Below are 23,748 nucleotides of genomic sequence, written 5' to 3'. Positions count from 1 at the left end.
ACCGAAAGGGAGGGGGCTCGGAAGTCCATATGAGGGCATGCCTGCCCCTCAGCGGCTGAGGGGAGTTCTGCGAGGATGGCCTGGATCAGAGGGAGGTCCCTCTGAGAAGTCCCAAGGGCATGTGGACATGGCCCGGCCAGTCAGCCTCCAGGAGATCTGTGGATGACGGGAACCATGGTCCTCTGGACTGGAAAGGAGGGGGGTCTCAGAAGTCCCTATGAGGGCATGCCTGCCCCTCTGCAGCTGGGGGAGTTCCACAAGCATGGCCTGGATCAGAGGGAGGTCCCCCTGAGAGGCTCCAAAGGCACGGGGACACGGCTCGGACAAGCAGCCTCCAGGAGATCTGGGGAAGATGGGGACCATGCTGCTCTGGACTGGAAAGGAGGGGGATGTGGAAGTCCAGATGAGAGCATGCCTGCCCGTCGACGGCCGAAGGGAGCTCTGCAAGGGCAGTTTGGATGGTAGGGAGGTCCCCCTGAGAGGCTCAGAAGGCACAGAGACATGGCACAGTTTGGCAGCCTCCAGGAGATCTGGGGAAGACAGGGACCATGGTGCTCTGGACTGGAAAGGAGCATGGGCACGGAAGTCCCGATGAGGGCGTGCCTGCCCCTCTACTGCCGAGGGGAGTTCTGCAGGGCCAGCCTGGATTGGAGGGTGGTCCTCCTGAGAGGCTCCGAGGGCACGGGGACATGGCACAATTTGGCAGCCTGTAGGGGATATGCGGTAGACAGGTACTGTGGTGCACTGGACCGAAAGGGAGGGGGCTCGGAAGTCCATATGAGGGCATGCCTGCCCCTCAGCGGCTGAGGGGAGTTCTGCGAGGATGGCCTGGATCAGAGGGAGGTCCCTCTGAGAAGCCCCGAGGGCATGTGGACATGGCCCGTCCAGTCAGCCTCCAGGAGATCTGTGGATGACGGGAACCATGGTCCTCTGGACTGGAAAGGAGGGGGGTCTCAGAAGTCCCTATGAGGGCATGCCTGCCCCTCTGCAGCTGGGGGAGTTCCACAAGCATGGCCTGGATCAGAGGGAGGTCCCCCTGAGAGGCTCCAAAGGCACGGGGACACAGCTCGGACAAGCAGCCTCCAGGAGATCTGGGGAAGATGGGGACCATGGTGCTCTGGACAGAAAAGGAGGGGGTCTCAGAAGTCCCTATGAGGGCCAGCCTGCTCCTCTGTGGCTGGGGTGAGTTCCATGAGGGTGGCCTGGATAGGAGGGAGGTCCCACTGAGAGGTTCCAAGGGCACGGGGACACTGTTTGGCTTGGCAGCCTCCAGGAGATATGCAACCCGGGAAAAGAGCGCTCCCGCCCAGGAAAAAGTGGAAGCCCAGAGGGGGAGTCCATCCCTGTGGAAGTTCCAGAAGGCAGAGAGCAGGGCGGAAGGTGGCCAGGCAGGAAACACTCCTTCCTGGGTGAGAGGGTCTGGATCGTGAACCCGGTGGGACGGAAGTCCTCAGGAGAGCATCTGGCAGAAAACAGCAGGGCCAAGAGTGCTCCTGCCTGGTAGAACGGGGTCTGGCGGAGCTCCCCATGATGGAAGTACTCAAGAAAGCATCTGGTGGAAGGCTATGAGGCCAGGAGTCCTCCTGCCAGGCAGGGGGAAGGTGTTCAACCTCACCCGGTACCTGACTGCGATCCCAAAATGTCGCAAAGTCCCCAGAATGGCCCTGGACCAGAAAACAGGAGGGCTCAGAAGTCCCTATGAGAGCGTGCCTGCCCCTCTGTGGCTGGGGGGAGTTCTGTGAGGGCAGCCTGGATCAGAGGGAGGTCCCCCTGTGAGGCTCCGAGGGCACGGGGACACAGCCCAGCCAGGCAGCCTCCAGGAGATTTGGGGAAGATGGGGACTGTGGTGTTCTGAACCGGAAAGAAGGGGGGTCCCAGAAGTCTCTATGAGGGCGTGCCTGCCCCTTGGTGGCCAGGGAGGAGTTCTGCATGGGCATCCTGGATTGGAGGGATGTCCCCCTGAGAAGCTCCGAGGCCACGGGGACACAGCACGATTTGGCATCTTGCAGGGGATATACAGGAGATGTGGACTGTGGTGCCCTGGACCAGAAAGGAGGGGGGTCTCGGAAGTCAGGATGAGAGCGTGCCTGCCCCTCAGTGGATGGGGTGAGTTCTGCGAGGGTGGCCTGGATCGGAGTGAGGTACACCTGAGAGGCTCCGAGGGCACAGGGGCACGGCACAATTTGTCAGCCTGCAGCGGATATGCAGGAGACGTGGACTGTGATGCCCTGGACCGGAAAGGAGGGGGGATCTTGGAAGTCCCAATGAGAGTGTGCCTGCCCCTCAGCGGCTGGGTGAGTTCCGTGAGGGTCGCCTGGATCAAAGGCAGGTCCCCCTGTGAGGTTCCAAGGGCATGGGGACATGGCACAATTTGGCATCCTTCGGGAGTTAAAGGCCAAGGGTGTTTCCCATCAGAGTCCGCGTCCCATCCCTGGGTCACGTCCCGCTGCTCGTACTGTATTTCCCCAAAAATAAGACCAGGTCTTATACTCTTTCCCTCACCAAAATACACATTAGGGCTTATTTTCAGGGGATGCCTTATTTACCCACACCATCCAACAATCTACCTTTTTTCATTTATTCATGTACAAAAGTCAACATTTATTAATGAACACAAATCTATATTTATTCATGTACAAAAATTGACATTTATTCATGTGCACAAATTGACATTTATTTCGTACTTTTCTGTTATTGGACCACAATTCTAACGCATTAAAACAGTTGTGTGAGAATTCTACATAAACAGTGCACCAAACATTTCAACTTCAGAATATCTGCACCTTGGCTTTCACAGTTATTCAAATACCGTCATGTCATCTTCTTCTGGAACATTGTCATAAGTGTCCAACCCACGAATTTTGACCTGAATTTTTTGAGACTCCATTTCCTGTAGAACCATTGGCCCCAATCTGTCATGCCTAGCAATAGAGCTCTCCTTAAATGAGCACTGCTTGTCCAAGTAGCCTCCTCATAGTGCATTGGCAACACATCTGTCAGGGATTTTATCCCATGACTTTTTCACCCAAGTCACAACCTCTTGCAGGCTATGCTTCACAAAGTTTCCATGCTGATTTCTCTACATTCTATTTTTAATGTAGTCATTGAGTTCCATGCACAAATGGTCCTTGAATGGCTTGTTTATTGCAATATCAAGAGTCTGGGATTCAGCCAGCACTTACCGTGCTAAAGAAATGAAGAAATTCCTTGCGCAGAGAAGAATAGATCAAATAATGATTCCCACATGAATGACTAGCAGACCTCTTTAGCCACCTTGCAAAACAAGTGGCAACATTACATCGACCCACTACCTTATAGCTGCTTGTGTGCACCAGGCTTTTTCGTTTTCAAGAATGTAAATGCCTGAAACATGTTCAGTCTTATTTTTCTTGCCCGTACTAATGATTAGAGGTGGGATTTTCTTTCCATCTAGATGAATTGCCAAAATACAGGTAACACGTGCACTCTCGTAACCAGTGGAGGGAATGTAGATTGACAAGGCACCCCTCTGATCAATTGTTGTTTGAGATACTTGGCCCATAAACACTGCAGTTTCATCCTAGCAATCATGTTGGAGAGTTGGTATTTAGAAAAGTCAATGCCATCAACAAAGGACTTGAATGCAAGTGCATGTTTAATAACTTCAGTATCTTCCAGCTTGAACAGTGTTGTTGATCTTCTTAGTGACAGTTCATATTGGTGAAGAAAGCCATCCAGCCAATGTTGTGATGCTTTGAATTCTTCTGGGGATATTTCTAAATGTGGTGCCATTGCAAGGGCAAAAGCTTGGATATCAGCCCTGCACACAACCAAAGTCTTAGCTCTCCTGTTAGCAATCCACTCACAGATGATGTCTTCCTACTCAGGAAATAATCGTTGCCGACCTGATCCACACATGCACTTCTTAGCATTTCCCTCATCAGCCTATTGACTGAGGTTATCTTATGCTGCACGCCATTTTCGGACCATTCAAAGATCTAACTTCTTCCCTTTGCAGAAAGCTGTCAGATTCTTTCCCTGGGAGTCTGCCATGATTCCTTTCTTGTACATGACGGAATAGCTCTTTCATTTTGCACTCATCCTGTCTGTGGGGGGGTTAATTTGAAGACATACGAGACTGGAGTGGCAACACAAAATGACGCTGTTTACAAAGAGAAGGCACACCCACAACCACGCACTATCACGTGCGCGTGCTTTACACACGTTGTTTGTACGTTGATCGATCAAAATATGCATGCCAGTGTTTATGGGCCAAGGATCTCAACTGTCAAGTGTGATGGTTAGGGTTACAGTAAGAATTGTGGAGGACTCCCAGGCAAAGAATCTTACAACTTTCTGCAAAGAGAAGAAGTTGGGTGTCCGAATGGTCGAAAATGGTGAGCAGAGAACGATAACCTCAGTCAACTGGTGTCAATAATATTATTTTATAATTCAACACGTCCATTGTGTGTTGTTGACAAGCTTAAATGGGGCTTATTTTTGGGGTAGGGTTTATATCATGACCACTCTGGAAAACCATGCTAGTCATTCTCTGGTTAGGTGTTATTTACTAAGAAATATGGTATATATATATATATATATATATATATATATATATATATATATATATATATACACACACACACACACACACACACACACACACACTCACCAGGTGGAGGTTGTGTGTGTGTGTGTGTGTGTGTGTGTGTGTGTGTGTGTGTGTGTGTGTGTTTTAATAGAGTGGAGCATGATTGCACTAATGCAGCAGTCCCAGCAATGTAGAGTGTGTGGTTGCCTGGCATACCAGAGTGAGGTAACACTTGAAGGGTATGTATGACACTGGGTTGAGGCTTGGCCTCATAGCCCTTAGGTGTACTGTAGAGGTCTGATGGCCTGGTATGCCCTGGTACAGAACTTCTGTGATGTCTCCAGCTGCTGCATGTGCTGTCTGATTTGAATGATGAATGGAGGATTATGCACATTAATGGTCCTCATTAGTGGGAACATGACACATCAGGACCAGGAGTGCAATGCATGCTGTAATGCCAGTATGGTGAAACTACCTATACACATACTCTGCTGATAGATGGCAGGGGTATGATGTGGTTGTTAGCAGTGGATAGTGCTAGAAAATGTGGATGTGCAGGATCTGAAAAGAACATTGCCCAATGTATGAGGTCCTGTGATGTGCTTCCCTGTTCACGTGTTTCAGGTGGAATGTCATGTCAGTGGTGACCATCCTACTCAGATGCTGAGACTGTAGCAATAATTGATGCTTTACCACTGCATCACACAGAGCAGGGTGGAAGGTGGCCAGGCAGGAAGCACTCCCTCCCTGGTGAGAGGGTCTGGATTGTGAACCCAGTGGGATGGAAGTCCTCAGGAGAGCATTTGGCAGAAGACAGCAGGGCCAAGAGTGCTCCTGCCTGGTAGAACGGGGTCTGGTGGAGCTCCCCACGATGGAAGTACTCAAGGAAGCATCTGGTGGAAGGCTACAAGGCCAGGAGTCCTCCTGCCAGGCAGGGGGAAGGTGTCCGACCTCACCCGGTACCTGACTGCGATCCCAAAATGTCGCAAAGTCCCCAGAATGGCCCTGGACCAGAAAACAGGAGGGCTCAGAAGTCCCTATGAGAGCATGCCTGCCCCTCTGCAGCTGGGGGGAGTTCTGTGAGGGCAGCCTGGATCAGAGTTCGGTCCCCCTGAGAGGCTCCAAGGGCACGGGGACACGGCCCAGCCAGGCAGCCTCCAGGAGATCTGGGGAAGATGGGGACCATGGTGTTCTGGACCGGAAAGAAGGGGGGTCTCAGAAGTCCCTATGAGGGCGGGCCTGCCCCCTCAACAGCTGGGGGGAGTTTTACGAGGGTGGCCTGGAGCAGAGCGAGGTCCCTCTGAGAGGCTCTGAGGGCACAGGGACATGGCATGATTTGGCAGACTGCAGGGGATATGTGGGAGATGGGGACTGTGGTGCCCTGGACCAGAAAGGAGGGGGCTCAGAAGTCCTGGTGAGAGTGTGCCTGCCCATCTGCGGCCAGGAGGAGTTCTGCAAGGGCAGCCTGGATCGCAGGGAGGTCCCCCTGAGAAGCTCTGAGGGCATGGGGACACAGCACAATTTGGCAACCTACAGGGGATATGTGGGAGACGGGAACTGTGGTGCCCTGGACTGGAAAGGAGGGCTCTCGGAAGTCCCTATGAGGGCATGCCTGCCCCTTGGTGGCCAGGGAGGAGTTCTGCGTGGGTGGCCTGGATTGGAGGGAGGTCCCCCTGAGAGGCTCCGAGGGCACGGGGACACAGCATGATTTGGCATCTTGCAGGGGATATGCAGGAGATGTGGACTGTGGTGCCCTGGACCAGAAAGGAGGGGGGGTCTTGGAAGTCCCGATGAGAGCATGCCTGCCCCTCAGCAGATGGGATGAGTTCTGCGAGGGTGGCCTGGATTGGAGTGAGGTACACCTGAGAGGCTCCGAAGGCACAGGGACACGGCACAATTTGTCAGCCTGCAGGGGATATGCAGGAGACGTGGACTGTGATACCCTGGACTGGAAAGGAGGGGGGGGTCTTAGAAGTCCCGATGAAAGTGTGCCTGCCCCTCAGCGGCTGGGTGAGTCCCGTGAGGGTGGCCTGGATCAAAGGCAGGTCCCCCTGTGAGGCTCCAAGGGCATGGGGACATGGCACAGTTAGGCAGCCTTCGGGAGTTAAAGGCCAAGGGTGTTTCCCGTCAGATTCCGGGTCCAAGCCCTGGGTCACATCCCACTGCTCGTACTGTATTTCCCCAAAAATAAGACCGGGTCTTTTACTCTTTCCCTCACCAAAATACACATTAGGGCTTATTTTCAGGGGATGCCTTATTTACCCACACCATCCAACAATCTACCTTTTTTCATTTATTCATGTACAAAAGTCAACTTTTATTAATGAACACAAATCTATATTTATTCATGTACACAAATTGACATCTATTTCGTACTTTTCTGTTATTGGACCCCAATTCTAATGCATTAAAACAGTTGTGTGAGAATTCTACATAAACAGTGCACCAAACATTTCAACTTCAGAATATCTGCACCTTGGCTTTCACAGTTATTCAAATACCGTCATGTCATCTTCTTCTGGAACATTGTCATAAGTGTCCAACCCACGAATTTCGACCTGAATTTTTGTGACTCCATTTCCTGTAGAACCATTGGCCCCAATCTGTCATGCCTAGCAACAGAGCTCTCCTTAAATGAGCATTGCTTGTCCAAGTAGCCTGCTCGTAGTGCATTGGCAATACATCTGTCAGGGATTTTATCCCATGACTTTTTCACCCAAATCACGACCTCTTGCAGGCTATGCTTCACAAAGTTTCCATGCTGATTTCTCTACATTCTATTTTCAATGTAGTCATTGAGTTCCATGCACAAATGGTCCTTGAATGGCTTGTTTATTGCAATATCAAGAGTCTGGGATTCAGCCAGCACTCACCGTGCTAAAGAAATGAAGAAATTCTTTGCACAGAGAAGAATAGATCAAATAATGATTCCCAGAATAGCAGACCTCTTTTGCCACCTCGCAAAACAAGTGGCAACATTACATCGACCCACTACCTTATAGCTGCTTGTGTGCACCAGGCTTTTTTGGTTTCAAGAATGTAAATGACTGAAACATGTTCAGTCTTATTTTTCTTGCCCTTACTAATGATTAGAGGTGGGATTTTCTTTCCATCTAGACAAATTGCCAAAATACAAGTAACACATGCACTCTCATAACCAGTGGAGGGAATGTAGATTGACAATGCACCCCTCTGATCAATTGTTGTTTGAGATACTTGGCCCATAAACACTGCAGTTTCATCCTAGCAATCATGTTGTAGAGTTGGTATTTAGAAAAGTCAATGCCATCAACAAAGGACTTGAATGCAAGTGCATGTTTAATAACTTCAGTATCTTCCAGCTTGAACAGTGTTGTTGATCTTCTTAGTGACAGTTCATATTGGTGAAGGAAGCCATCCAGCCAATGTTGTGATGCTTTGAATTCTTCTGGGGATATTTCTAAATGTGGTGCCATTGCAAGGGCAAAAGCTTGGATATCAGCCCTGTGCACAACCAAAGTCTTTGCTCTCCTGTTAGCAATCCACTCACAGATGATGTCTTACTACTAAGGAAATAATCGTTGCCGACCTGATCCACACTTGCACTTCTTAGCATTTCCCTCGTCGGCCTATTGACTGAGGTTATCTTATGCTGCACGCCATTTTCAGACCATTCAGAGATCTAACTTTTTCCCTTTGCAGAAAGCTGTCAGATTCTTTCCCCGGGAGTCTGCCATGATTCCTTTCTTGTACATGACGGAATAGCTCTTTCATTTTGCACTCATCCTGTCTGTGGGGGGGGGGTAATTTGAAGACATACGAGACTGGAGTGGCAACACAAAATGACGCTGTTTACAAAGAGAAGGCACACCCACAACCACGCACTATCACGGGCGGCTTTACGACGCTTGTCGCACGTTGATCGATCAAAATACACATGCCAGTGTTTATGGGCCAAGGATCTCAACTGTCAAGTGTGAGTGATGGTTAGGGTTACAGTAAGAATTGTGGAGGACTCCCAGGCAAAGAATCTTACAACTTTCTGCAAAGAGAAGAAGTTGGGTGTCCGAATGGTCGAAAATGGTGAGCAGAGTACGATAACCTTAGTCAACTGGTGTCAATAATATTGTTTTATAATTCAACATGTCCATTGTGTGTTGTTGACAAGCTTAAATGGGGCTTATTTTTGGGGTAGGGTTTATATCATGACCACTCTGGAAAACCATGCTAGGCCTTATTCTCTGGTTAGGTCTTATTTACTAAGAAATACGGTGTATATATATATATATATATATATATATATATATATATATATATATATATATATGGCTAATGGAAAGACAGCACAGATGTTCTGGATGTAGTTAGCAAGTGGAAACACCAACTGGTACACAGGCCATCACCTGCTCATGAGCATTACCTACAAAAGGCAAGCTGCTGCCTATGTAAAACAGGTCTGAGCCTTTATATGCAAAGAATGCGAATAGGGAAAGATGAACAGAGAAAGACACACTTCTCAATTACTCTGAGAAAACACTACATAACTACAACAGGTATGTCAAAAAATTAAGCATGTAATGGAATGCATAAGGGTGGTTGCAAAAATGGGAAATAGGAAGTGAAACAATAGGTCTCAACAAGACTTGCTGGACTGACATGTTGCTGTCCAGCATGTATGGCCATCCCTTTTGGCTCTGTCTGCAGTGAAATAGAGCACAGCTCTGGCCCCTGAGTCACCCCAGCAAAGGTCAGCACACATATGACTACTACTGGAGTGTCTGTTGTACAATAGTGACTGTGACACTGCCAGGCCAGCTACCTGGTGCATATGTCACTTGTGAATACTACTATGATACATATGCTTGTCTTACAAATGTAAGAGACCTATATAGGGTATGTGCATATTAAACAACAGGATCAAAAGTGTGTGTTGAACTGTATGTGATATCCTGAGCTCATATCTTTCAACTGTCCAGAGTTATGCACACTGACCAGATGTTTGCCTCATATTTGTAGTCATTTTCTCATAGAGTTGTGTTATGTCTGGCAAATCACTGGCAAATCAGTAAAAACTGACGTCATAAAATAATAGTATACATTTAAATGTCAGATGTCATATCCTTCAGAGTATTCCTGTGAATGCAAAATCTACTGTGCTATTAACTGTCTTAAGTGTGTTACAGCAATATTTATAAAGTGTCACTATTTTTGGGTCATTGCCCCCAAATTATGTATGCCTTTGTTCAGATGTCTTGTTCTAACAGGTTGAGAAGTATGACTGAGCTGCAAGCGTGTCAACACAGTGTGCCATACTGACAAAGAACAGAAATGTATATCAAGTATTACCTGTGCACATGTATGTAATAGTAGGTGTAGCTGGAAGCCTCAAACATACAGGCATGTGTTGCAAAACATCAGGTAAATAAACTGTACTTGTTTTACAAATGTGTAATCTTAGTTTCAGTGCATCAAACAGACATAAATGTCTGCAGCTACAGTTGTTGTATTGCCTTAAAACAGACATTATTACTAGACTGAATATAAGTACCAGGTTAAATTGAAAAAGTGTTCAACTGTGTCATGACTTTGTGTCCAAGACAACAACAAACATCTATATGAGCACCTACATAGCTGTATAGACTCAGCAATACCTGACTTATAAAACTCACCTCCCCCAAGGTAGAGTAAACCTCTGTGGTGGACAGCAGCAATACACAAACCCCATAATAGGTGGAAATATTGCCTATACAGGGCCAAGAAGGAGCAGGTGCCAAATTGGAAACAATCCCACCTCTGTCTGAACAAGCAGATACAGTCACAGGTGAATTATTCTTAGGCTGACTATGAGTACAAATTGGACACATCCACCAAGGCCAGTCACAAGGCCTTCTTCACATTTGTCTGCAATCTCAGAGACAATAACTAAATCCACTGTACTGATGGTCAATAAAACCAAATACAAATATGCCATAGCTATAGCCAACCTGCTGCAGACAGGTTAAGTGAAAACATCACCCCCCATCAGTAAAGGAGGACATGCACAGCACCCACCCCCTTCCCTCATCATCAGGGAGCAGGTCCATAATGCCCTCTCAAAGCCAACAAACTGAAGTCTCCATGGGACCTGATAACATCCCTGTCTGCATCCTACATGAACTCAGGCATGGACTCTCTGCTCCATTACACACTGTAGTCAACCAAAGTCTGAGCACCAGTGTCATCCCATTTGCATGGAGAACAGCCACTGTCATCCCTCTACACAAAGGTGGAGCATCCACTCACCTAGACAATCATATGCACATCAGCCCAGCTTCCCTGATCTGCGGCACCTGTGAAGGCATTATCAAGGACCTTATAAACAGGGACACCGGCAACCTGAAAATGCTGGAGCCACACAGTTTGGTATTGTCAAACTGGGATCAGGCCTGTTAAACCTGGTTGACTTATTTGAAGCGGTCAAAAAACACATGGATGAGGGTAATACTGTACACACTGCCTACCTTCACCTAGCCACAGCCTCTGTGTTCGTTCTGGTTACTGGTTTTTCAATGGCAAGCGAGAGTGGTTCGGCGGATGTCGGGAGTCTGCTGCAGCAGATACAAGAAACCTTAAGAGAACATTCGGTTCTCATTCAACAAATACTCGCAAAAGAAGCAGTGGGAGTAAACAACTCAGGGGATAGCTTGGGCTTACCCCTAACACAACCTACACCACCCACGAGAACAACGCAAGGTAATTCTGACAAACATTGTCATATGTATGAAATCAAAGACATTGACTTTTTGAAAACTAATAAGTATAGTTTTCAGGGTGCACATTCTCCACCACGTACGGAAATGGATGTAACGTCTAATTCCAAATCCATGAACGAAATGTTAAAATTGTTTGAAACTAAATTGTTCAAGCTAAAAAGAACTCAGTTAGAGAACAGCTATTTGGCTCGCAATATAGAGTTGGGTATTGTCCCGAAAGGGCTGCGCCTTTGGAGATATCCAAATGGCAGCGAACAGCAGGAAAACATGTTAAATGAACTTCATGCTTTTTTTGATAGTTGTGGTATTCAGCTTATGGAGATAATGGTCAAATACAATAAATTAAAGATTGAAGACTTGCTCAAACAATTAGAAGTTCTTAACAGAGACATTTCTAAAGATCTTTTATTTGACCAGTTTTATGATCATTACATACATATCATAACCGATGTCACACACAGTTGTGACATCCTTTTTCAAAAGAAAAATCTGAAAATACAACGAGACACCCATAGGTATGCTCATAAACAAGCATATCCCAAATCTTTAATTAGGAGCGATAAGCACCATGGCAACAAAACATCAGCGATTACAACGGAAGTTATGGATGACGTCAATCCGCCTTGCGAAGGTGATGATGAGAACGAAATTCACAACGACTATGAAAATACAATTACCGAAGGCGTCAGAAGATCTGATCGACTCAAGAATCAAGCTGATTATTCTAACCAGCAAGATTATAATAGAAAAGGAGCAAAACCAAAACAGACTTTTTTGGGGAATTATACACAAGGTTGGAAGCGGAAGTAAAAGCGTATCAGGGGCCAGCACTCAGGACATTGTGCAGTAGTAACCATTGTGAACAAACTTATGTTGCAGACTTTTACCATGTGAGAAATATAGCAGCAAATGTGAGTACGCTGAGCCTTAATAAATTGTATGGTTATTCTAACACTGAGAGTTTGTTAAATCATACATTATGTACTACAATACATCCCGCTAACAATGTCAATAATAATGTATTAATTCCCATCTATAATGTTACCATGAATGAATGTGATTTATACTTACAACCTTTAGAAAGGAATCAAGAAGTTTTTGGGAATGTTGCAGATGATGAGCTTATGCATTTGAGCATATATGAATATGAGGGTATGGTGAATAATGATGAAAGTAATAAAAACGGGGTTATAGGAACAGAAAATGTGGTTTTAGAACAAAATATGACTGAGCAAATATGTGAGTACAGATGGCATAATATGGAACAACACAATGAAGTTAATTTTTTTATAGATTGTAGTCCAGACAATTACATTCAATTCAATAGGGATTTGGAAACACATGTCATGGTGGAAAATATTACAGGAGATGGTGATAATGTTATTAATACTACTGAACATGCTTTTTTAAGTAATCCTATTATAGTGACCAATGAGAATCAAGATTTCAAAGTGTTTAATTATTCCACTTTAACTATTAGTGGAAAACATGTAAATTTGTTTTCAAAGGGGTTTAATTTTGTCCCATGTAAAAAAGGTAGTCTAGTGGAATCGATACTAGACTTAAAATTATTTACACGAAAATTAAATTTAAAAGTATTTTTTCAGAACAAAATGGATGGCCAAAATGAACAACGTAATAATTTTACAAAACCTAGTTTATTTAATCTGCCCATGAATGAAGATATAGCTATGTTTGAAAAAATAAGTGAATATGATGCAAGAATGTTTCATAAAACATATAAAAATAAAATACATTCAAATATGACAAATGAGGAACAACTTCTTTTTAAAGAAATAAGTAATAATATAAATATAAGGATTGTGAGGCCAGATAAAGGCAATGGTATGGTCATCATTGATAATAATGATTATAGTACATATATGACTAATATGTTATTGGGTGATACTTATGTGGAAGTGAGTAAAAATCAAATTAATATAGCTTTCAAGAGAATAGATATATTATTGGATGATATGTTATATCAAGTTGAAATATCTGAGAAAGAACATGAATATTTACACAATGAATACCCAGTAATAAGTGGTATCTTTGGTATTCCAAAGATACACAAGGGCCTTGATAATCTTCAGTTTCGACCCATCGTAGATGGGAAAAGAAGCAAAACATGTTATATAAGTCATTATTTGGACTATTTTTTTAAGGAGAGTATGACACGGTTCACTTATATTACTAAGGATTCATGGGACTTTTTAAGTAGACTTAAAGAAATTAAAATGGAAAGTGAATATAGTTTTGTAACAATTGATGTCTGCAACCTTTTTACAAGTATTCCTAATGACATTGGTTTAATATGGCTTGAAGAACAATTGTTTGAGACACATTTATACGACCAAGAAAAAATCAATACATTAATTAATCTGATGGAAATTGTTCTAAATAATAATTTTTTATTTTTTGAAGGGTGTTATTACCAACAAACAAGTGGAATAGCAATGGGGGCACCATGTGCCCCCATGTATGCTAATTTAATTATGAGTTACTGGGAGAATAACTATCTGTTTCAATCAGAATACTATCAATATATTAGGATGTACACTAGATATATTGATGACATCTTTATTATTTGGAATCATGATAGAAAAACGTTAGAATCCTTTTTGGAATATATTAACACAACTGTAAGATTTTTAAAATTTACTTATCAGATTAGTAATGATGACATCACTTATTTGGATGTGAATATTATATATAATAGAGAAACAAAGAATTAAAAAACAAAAATTCATAGGAAATCAACATTTTCAAATGCGTATTTGCATTTCAGAAGCTGGCACCCTGACCATCAGAAAAAAGCCATTGTAAAAGGGCAGATGGTCAGGGCTGCCAGAATGGTAAGTGATGAGCAGGATTTTCTAGATGAATTACAATATATAATAAAACTCTTTATAAATAGGGGTTATCCTAAACAGTTTTGTGTGAATATATACAATGAAGTGAAAGAAAAGAGGAAAAATGGTATATATATGGCAATACTAAAATCTGGAACTTTAAATCATATGAATATTACAAGTACATCCAGGATCGAAAACAAATATAATGACGTTCCTTTATATATAACTACCTATAATGATTCGTATAAGAACATAGAATCAATAGTGAGAAAGAATTGGAACATGTTGGTAAATGAAAGAATTTGGAAACAATTTTTTCAGGGATCAATAAAATTTGTTTATAGAAAAAGTTCATCATTTAAAAATTTATTTGAACATAAAGGAAGAGTGGATAGATATAACAATAGGATTAAAGGGAATTTTAAATGTGGAAAATGTACTGTATGTAGCCATATACAATGTACAGGTATTGATGTGATAGTAAACGGTTGCAGAATCAATATAAATGGGCATTATAATTGTTTTACATCGAATGTTGTATACTTGGCCTTATATCAACAATGTAAAGCTTTTTTATGTAGGAAAAACTAATAGGCATTTTAGAGAACGGATTAAAGAACATCTTTTAGATATACAACACCTTAAAACAACAAATGCTTTGGCCAGGCATGTTATTGATAATGAACACCATAAATTTATGTTTTGTGTTATTAATCAAATAAAATATGATCAGCAAGGGAAAATTATTAAATATCATTTAGATATGGAAGAGTTAAGATGGCAACTCCAATTGAATTCATACAATCCACCAGGGTTGAATGAATATTTAACGATTATGCCATTATTAAGAATAAATAAATTAAATGGCATATAAAATATACATGTGGGTTTATCATTATACAATAATTATCATTGTGATTGTTGATTGATTGAATAGGTGACACAGTAGTGGATGTTGTAGTAGGTCACTATTATTTGATAATATACATATATAATTAGTTGAAATATGTTCAGAATTATAGTTATATGGAAATAAAAGTGTATAATTTATATTATTTATATTATGTGTAATTTATATTATAATTATGGTAAACATGTTTTAATAATTGAGTTATTAAATAAATATTATATATTATATATTATCATTATTAATAATATCAATTTAGGATTATATTTGATACAATATTTTTAAAAAGGTAGTAAGATATGTTTTGTTTAGTTATATTAGTTATAATTATACATAGAAGTACCACCATGACTTGTTAGCAAGATTTAGGTAGTTATAAGTTTTACCTGCAATTATATTGTTGCATATACATTAATATACATGTTTATGTAAAGTAACATACATTTGCAATATTTTAGGATACGCTTAAGTTTTTAAATATAAATAAGTTACATATTAATTGATTTTCTTGGAGCAGATTTTAACATATATAACAATTTTATAAATAAAAGTTGGTGTCCCTTTAAGGAATGAAGTAATTAACAGAATAGAAAAAGGGAATTGATATTAATTAAGCAATTTACAACATTTAAAACAGTATATAAGTGTGGTGGAAAAACTGTTGTTTGTATTCTGATGAAGTTCGTAGGAACGAACGAAACCTAGGTAAATAAAGGACTTTTCAATGTGGTACGTTGTGGTTGTGTTCCAGAAATCAATTGCAGTTTTGCCCAGCAGTGAAGTTTTTATCTTGTAATTTGCTGTTATCATCTCCTTATTGGCGTTGCTTCCATCTCGCTGTCCAGGGAGAGAGTTTTTTGTGTTCGTTCTGGTTACAGCCTCTGACAATAATCCCCAGTTGGCCATAATACATAAGCCAACACAGCTAGGCATCGACCTGTATGTTACCAGATGGCTAGCTAACTGGCTCAATGATAGTACCCACTCAGTCAAAGTAGTGGAAGTCACCTCTAGTGGTAGACCCTTAAAGAGCAGTGTACTCCAAGGATCTGTTTGGGGGACTCTACTATTTGGGATGTACTGTTCTGAAGTGCAAGACAAAACCAGTGGCCTGTGGCTGACCAGGTTTACAGATGATTGCAAGATGGCCACTGTCATACATCCCCCTAGTGATGTGAGCATCTTTCAAGAGGCTCTTACCAAAATCAATGACTAGTGCCAGAAGCATTGCCTCAAACTGAATGCCAGGGAATGCATCATTATCCCTGTTGTGGTAGATGCCATCCAAAGTAGTTATGACAGTAATAACAATGTACTCAGCATGCAATCAGATGTGAGCCGAGTTGTGCACCAAGGTTGATAGAAACCTGACAGTTTCCAAATGCATTGGTACCATTGTATGGAAGCCTGTCTACATGGCCCAAGTCACAAATAAGGGTATGTTATCCAGGAACCAGGAGGCCAGAGCATCCCTGTACTCCACCATTTTCAGACCCATTACTGAGTACAATGGTTCATTTGGCATATACCTTGCCAATCACATGCAGAAGTTGCAGAGACCACAGAGGTTCCTGACCAGGAAAATCCAGGGTCTGTAACACCTATCCTATACAGATAGGCTGAAAGCCCTGTCATTCTACTCAGTCTCATACAGAATGATCATAAGTGAAGTGTATCTGGCATACAAGGCCATTCCCAATCCAGCCTTGATGGAGCTTCTGCATATCCATAAGAAAAAAACCACACTCGCGCAACCTGCACGCAAGTCCCTCACCTGGTCTGTTACACGAATAGCACTTGTTGGTGGGATACATATGTGTCTCACACAATACACTGTCTGTAAAATCACTCCCTCCTCATGTCTAGCAGAGTACCTCCCTAGCCTTCTTTAATTAGAAGCTGGATGACTGCATGGAAAACACAAAATACATCCCTGGAACCACATCCCAGCTGGACAGGGGAAACAAGTGCTGACTTTGAGGGGACATGGGCAAAGATCTGGGCTAGGCTTATGAGGACATCTAGGTCAGTAGCCTAGTATCATCCTATGAACCTATGCACCTAGTAGTTTACATGTTTCCTGTATGTACTGCAGACTGTCCAGCAATGTTGTCATGCATGTACCCCTGTGAGTCTGAACTGTATAGTTACTCCATTGATTGAGTATTTGCTTGGTCCTTTATGAGTTATCACATACCATTACACCTTGTCATTGTGTCCAGTCTGTATAGCACTAACTCAGCTCTTGCAGTACTTGCATATGCATGTGCCAACACTGTATAGTTCACTCCAATAGCCCTGGTCTTGGTCACACTTACCATTTTGCTAATAGGGTCATCACACAGTAAGATGTGTCACTTTTTTTGAGGGCCTTACATAACTGTTAAAGAGATTGATTGTGGCAGTCCAAACTACATTAAGGTCTGGGCTGCAGGGCCCATAGGTGTCAATGTTGTGCTAGACTTTAACAGGAGTGTGTGTGTGTGTGTGTGTGTGTGTGTGTGTGTGTGTGTGTGTGTGTGTGTGTGTGTGTGTGTGTGTGTGTGTGTGTGTGTGTGTGTGAGATTCAAAACTCAAATAGCAAAGTGTGTCTGTCATCTACTTGGCCAGGGACCCGAAGTACTGGTTGGACAGACAGGATGACAGATGTTTTGGATTGACTGCTCTGCTGACATGTTAACCTCATAGGTGTGCCAGTGTGCAGTGTTATTGGTGATGTGGAGAGAGAGGGAGAAACAATCCCCACACTGATTGTGAGCTCTGTGTGCTCTGAAGGGTAATTCTACTGTAATGTGCATGTACTTGTCATCCTGCCATGGTGTACATCCCATCAGTGGTGGTAGTGGTGAGTATATAGGCTCCCTGATGATTCGGCCAGTGTAGAGGTGACACACTGACAGTATGTACTGGTGGATACAGATGGCATATCACATCATGTACCATCATTGAGCCCCTCTCGATCTGACAATGTCATACAGGGTTATTTCACAGACTGTACAGGTCTCCTTGATCATTCCTGACATACCCTGCCTATTTGAGTGTGTACTCCACACCTGTATTTGATTGCCTCACACCTATGGCTACCATTCCCAGTGACCCCCACAGCAGGACAACAAGTTATAGATAGTAGTAGTGGGTGGATGCTGGCACTGGGTCAGCAGCAGTGTGTACATACTGAGCATACAATGTAAGGGAATGGAAACAGTATCAAATACCCAGGTACCATCACTGTGCCCCAGGATTCTGGCATGTCACAAGCACATTCCCCCAACTATGTGGATGAACATCATGTATTGTTCAACTGGTGTGCAGAAATACACATTTGTCTGGCAGAGGGGGGTCTAAATCTTTCAGCAAATGTACACATTCCACATACATCTGGGTGCTGAGGGTGTCTGACACCTATGAGGGGGTCACCCTGCAACACATATGCACTGATCTCAGTTATTGTGTAGCTCAGATGTTCCAGGAATGTCCACATGCACCTGTATGAGCACTCACCTATTTGTGGGATGTTAGCTTCAATACATGGTACTGTGATGCTGACCATAGGGGACACCCAGCAGTCGATGGCACATATGTGTGTGTGGACACATCACAACACAGTCTGTCACAGCAGACAGGCCACTTATGGTATTCCACGTACCATACCAGGTTACTAGGCTGTGGGCCCTGAGCGGCCATATGCCTAGGCCACATGTTAACTCATGTGTATGCAAGGCAGCAGCTGATGTCCCTATCCAACAAGGACACAGGTGGTATCCCAAGGGTATATGTGCTGCTAACAATCCAGTTGACCATGTTATGCCTGCAAAGGTGTAGGCAGCTACTCTGCCTGATGTGGACAGGGTGCCCATTCCCTTGCAGGGTGATTGTGTGTGATACACACGCAAGATGTCAACAAGGCCAGTCCAGGTCACTCACCAGGTGGAGGTTTTGTGTATGTGTGTGTGTGTTTTAATAGAGTGGAGCATGACTTGCACTTATGCAGCTGTCCCAGCAATGTAGAGTGTGTGGTTGCCTGGCATGCCAGAGTGAGGTAACACTTGAAGGGTATGTATGACACTGGGTTGAGGCTTGGCCTCATAGCCCTTAGGTGTACTGCAGAGGTCTGATGGCCTGGTATGCCCTGGTACAGAACTTCTGTGATGTCTCCAGCTGCTGCATGTACTGTCTGATGTGAATGTTGAATGGAGGATTATGCACATTAATGGTCCTCATTGGGGGGAACATGACACATCAGGACCAGGAGTGCAATGCATGCTGTAATGCCAGTATGGTGAAACTACCTATACACATACTCTGCTGATAGATGGCAGGGGTATGATGTGGTTGTTAGCAGTGGATAGTGCTAGAAAATGTGGATGTGCAGGATCTGAAAAGAACATTACCCAATGTATGAGGTCCTGTGATGTGCTTCCCTGTTCATGTGTTTCAGGTGGAATGTCAGCGGCAACCATCCTACTCAGATGCTGAGACTGTAGCAATAATTGATGCTTTACCACTGCATCACACAGTCCTCTTCATTTGGAGCAGACAGCAGCTGCAAGAGCGGACCGCACTGTGGACCAATATAGTGACCAATGTAAACAATGTGGGTCACCATGGCCAGATCTATGAACTTCAGGCACAGGGCAACTGACCTTATACACCATGCCTGGTGAAGGGTTACTGGTGTGTCCAGGGACTGTACAGCCACAGGTGGGGGTCCTGCTATGAAGGCCCCACTGACACCAACAGAGGAGTTCCTTGCCAACCTTGGTGCAACCTCTGCACCCCAGGAAACTATACACACTCATGTCATGGAGGTTGTTGGAGCCCAGACAACAGGTGAAGAGTGTCCAGGTAAGGCCCCAGTGAAATTTTGGTGTCATTCAAAGGGGATCCAGTGTCTGTCAGCCTGGGATGACATGCTCAACAAGCCACGTTGCTTTGCTAGGGACGGCTTGCACCTGTCACCACTGGGCTTTCGGATATTGGCAAAGGCTCTTGCCACCCCCATAGTGCCTTTTTTAGGCAAGGCTCAAAAGTCAAACCCACCCCCATAGACAGCACAAGGAACAAAGAAACTAAGGGTAATGTTGCTTAACACCAGAAGTCTTAACCTCAAGATGCACGCACTCGAAGCTCTCCTCAGTATGGAGAACATCGATATCTGTGCAGTGACAGAAACCTGGTTCAAGGCTCCAGAGAGCACCCCAGCACTACCAGGGTATACCTCATATCATGCTTTTTGGCCCCAAAACCCAGACTGAACCACAAAAGGAGGGGGAGTTTCCATATTTATCAAGGATATCCACACTTCCAGGTTAGTGGCATTGCACGAAGTATCGGAGACCATCCATGTGCAACTAACAGTGGGCAAGACTCCTTTTCAATTTATAGCATCCTACAGACCACCCTCTTAAAGTCAGGAATCCCACTCGGCTTTCCTGAAAACATTGGAGAACATGAAGATCTCTCCGAACACCATTATATTGGGCGACTTCAACTACCCAAACATTGACTGGGAGCACTACTCAAGCCCCAGAACCTTAGTCCAAAGGTTCCTGGAAATTATAAACTTAAATGCTATGGAACAACTAGTCACCACTCCCACAAGAGGGGACAACATACTAGACCTGATCATTACCAACATGGGATCTCTATGCTCCACACCAGAAGTATATCCCTCATTGGTAAGATCAGACCATAAATTAATTTCACTGGATGTCCACATCCCGACCCCACCTCCAGCCCAGAAAACCACAGTGAAAAACTTCTCAAAAGTGAACTTCTCACTTCTCAAAACTGAAGTGGAATCCTTCAAGGCCCCAGGGCCAGTGGTAACTATGGCCCAGACTGCAGAATCCTATATAAACGTATTCTACGGACATCTCCAGGAATGCATGGATCATGCTATCCCAAACAAAACCAAGACCCAATCATCCAAAGGCAGGCGTCCAGTCTGGTGGACCCCTGCCATAAATAAACTGTACAACAGAAGGAGGAAGCTACTACATGATAGAGCAAAATCCCTAATAGGGAAGGCATCTCTGATCAGTACTAGCAAAAAATTACGATCCCTCATAAAATCCTCCAAGGCCAGCTTCGAGAGAAAAATTGCACAGGACACCAAAGACAATCATAAGGCTTTTTCAGTTATGTTAGGAACCTGGGATGCAACTCCCAGACTTGTTCTGAGTTGATTCTAAATGACAAAAAATACACTGAACCCACAGACATCGCCAATATCATGGCAGACAGGTTCAGTGCAAACTTCTCCACCCCCCCCCAAAAGAGCAAGTATCTTTCCCGGCAGAGAGCTGCCTCCCAAACATCTCTGATGCTCAGGTGAAGGCTGCCCTCTGCAAAGCAAAAAACACTGCTTCCATGGGACCAGATGGCGTCCCAGGTTGCGTCCTACATGAACTCCACGAGGAACTAATCCCTCAAATAAAACAGCTATACAATCTCAGCCTCACTACAGGATATGTGCCCACAGAATGGCGTACAGCAACAGTGGTCCCACTCCACAAATGTGGAGCCTCTACGGACCCTGGAAACTATCACCCCATAAGCCTGACTAGCTTAGTCTGCAAGGCTATGGAGAGGATCATCATGGAGTTCATAAACAAAGACATTGGGGACCTACAGACACTAGATCCTACCCAGTTCAGCTTTGTCAAGGGCAGATCCTGCCTTTTAAACCTGGTTGACTTATTCGAAACAGTCACCAAAGCCATAGATGAAGGGAAGGTAGTCCACACAGCCTATCTGGACCTTGCAAAGGCATTTCACACAATACCCCACTCGTGCATCATAGATAAGCTATCCAGCTTAAATATAAACCCCTATGTCACAAGATGGGTCGCAAACTGGCTCAAAGACAGAACCCACAGAGTGAGAGTTGCTGGAGCCATGTCAGACTCGAAACAGGTCACAAGTGGCGTCCCACAGGGTTCTGTCCTGGGACCACTCTTGTTTGGTATATACTTTTCCGAGGTACAGGCAAACGTGGGAGGACTGTGGCTCACCAAGTTCGCAGACGACTGCAAACTGGGTGCCATAATCAACTCTCCAGCTGACACAAACATCCTTTAAAAAGGTCTCACAGAGACAGATAACTGGTGCCAGCACCATGGTTTAAAGCTAAATGCCAAAAAATGTATAGTCATACTCTTTGGTAAAAACAATGTGCCCACAAATTACCACATAGGCAGAAACCCATTAAGTACAGAGAAAGTAATTAGGGACCTGGGGACCCAAGTTGATAGCAATCTCTCTTTTGAAAACCGCATTGCCAAAGTGGTCAGATCAAGAGAGGTAATCGTGCCCCTTTATTCATCCCTCATCAGGCCCATCATAGAATACAATGCCCCTTTTGGGATGTACCTCACCCGACACCTGCAGCAATTAGAAAGACCCCAAAAGTATCTCACCAAGAGGATCAAGGGTCTCAAACAGATGCCATATGCTGCTCGGTTAAAAAAATTCCAGCTCTACTCAGTTGCATACCGCCTACTTTGAGGCGATCTATGCCTGACATACAAAGCTATGTCAAATCCAGAATTAATGAACATGCTCCTCCTCAATAAATCTAAATCCCTTAGGACTTGAACCTCAGCACAGAAATAAATAGAACTTGCTGGAGGGACAGGTTCATAACCCAGAGGCTCCCTTCACTCTGGAATAGAATTCCAGTTCATGTGAGGCAGAGCACCTCACTGAATCTCTTCAAGAAGAATCTCGATAGGTGGATGGGGGATCATAGGTTTGTCCCAGGGATTACTCCTGTGTCACTATTAGACAGAGGCACACTAAACTAAACCTTAAAAAGGGCACGGTATACTCAAATCAAGGGGTGGCGTAAGTCATACAGAATCAGGCTAGGCTTATAATTGCCCCAGGGCAGATAGCCTAGTATGAACCTATGAACCTATGAACCTATTCATACTGGCATCCATAGAGTATCTAGATGCAAATGTCAGGTCAAACTGCATTCATGGGTGCGGTTTTCTAATGCACACAAGTGCGCATCTATAGTGAATGACAGCACATTGTGTAGTATCAGAGCCTATAGTGTACATGTGCAGAAATTCATCATTTATCCTGTACAAATGCCACATGTGAGTCTGCTGAAAATACCTCTCCCCCACAACTACATAGGTTCCTCTGGTCTGGATGGGGAACAGCAGTCTGAAGCCAGTGAGTATGGAAATGTCTTGTTGTGGCTCACCAATACCTTAGGCATGTTAACGGCATGCATTTTTCCATGCACACAACTGCTAGTCTTAGCCCTATTGCAATATGTGCATGTTCACTTGTGGTGGGATTAACTGCAGTGCATCATAGTGGACATCACAGGAACCTATATGCAGGAGCTGTAACATTTATGTAGGTGTTGCTACTGTGCTATACAGGTGTACATTAATAATGTGTACATGGGTGCGGTATGTGCTAGGTGAATGTCCATCACCTACTACTACTCCACACGTATCACAGAGGTGTATATTAGTAGCAACATTAAGTGGACATAGCTGCACTGCATGTTGTTGAGGGCCTGTCCAGAGTGTGCATCTTGTGGTCTGATTGTGTGTCATGCATGTCATCATTCAGATATTGTATGGTCTGTATAATGCCTTTTGCCACCTCACCTGTATGTGTGTGTGTGTGTGTGTGTGTGTGTGTGTGTGTGTGTGTGTG

This window comes from Protopterus annectens, chromosome 2.part1 (genome assembly GCF_019279795.1).
Source record: "Protopterus annectens isolate FY-2018-M chromosome 2.part1, PAN1.0, whole genome shotgun sequence".
In the NCBI taxonomy this organism is placed as follows: domain Eukaryota; kingdom Metazoa; phylum Chordata; order Ceratodontiformes; family Protopteridae; genus Protopterus; species Protopterus annectens.
This window is presented reverse-complemented; position numbering follows the sequence as displayed.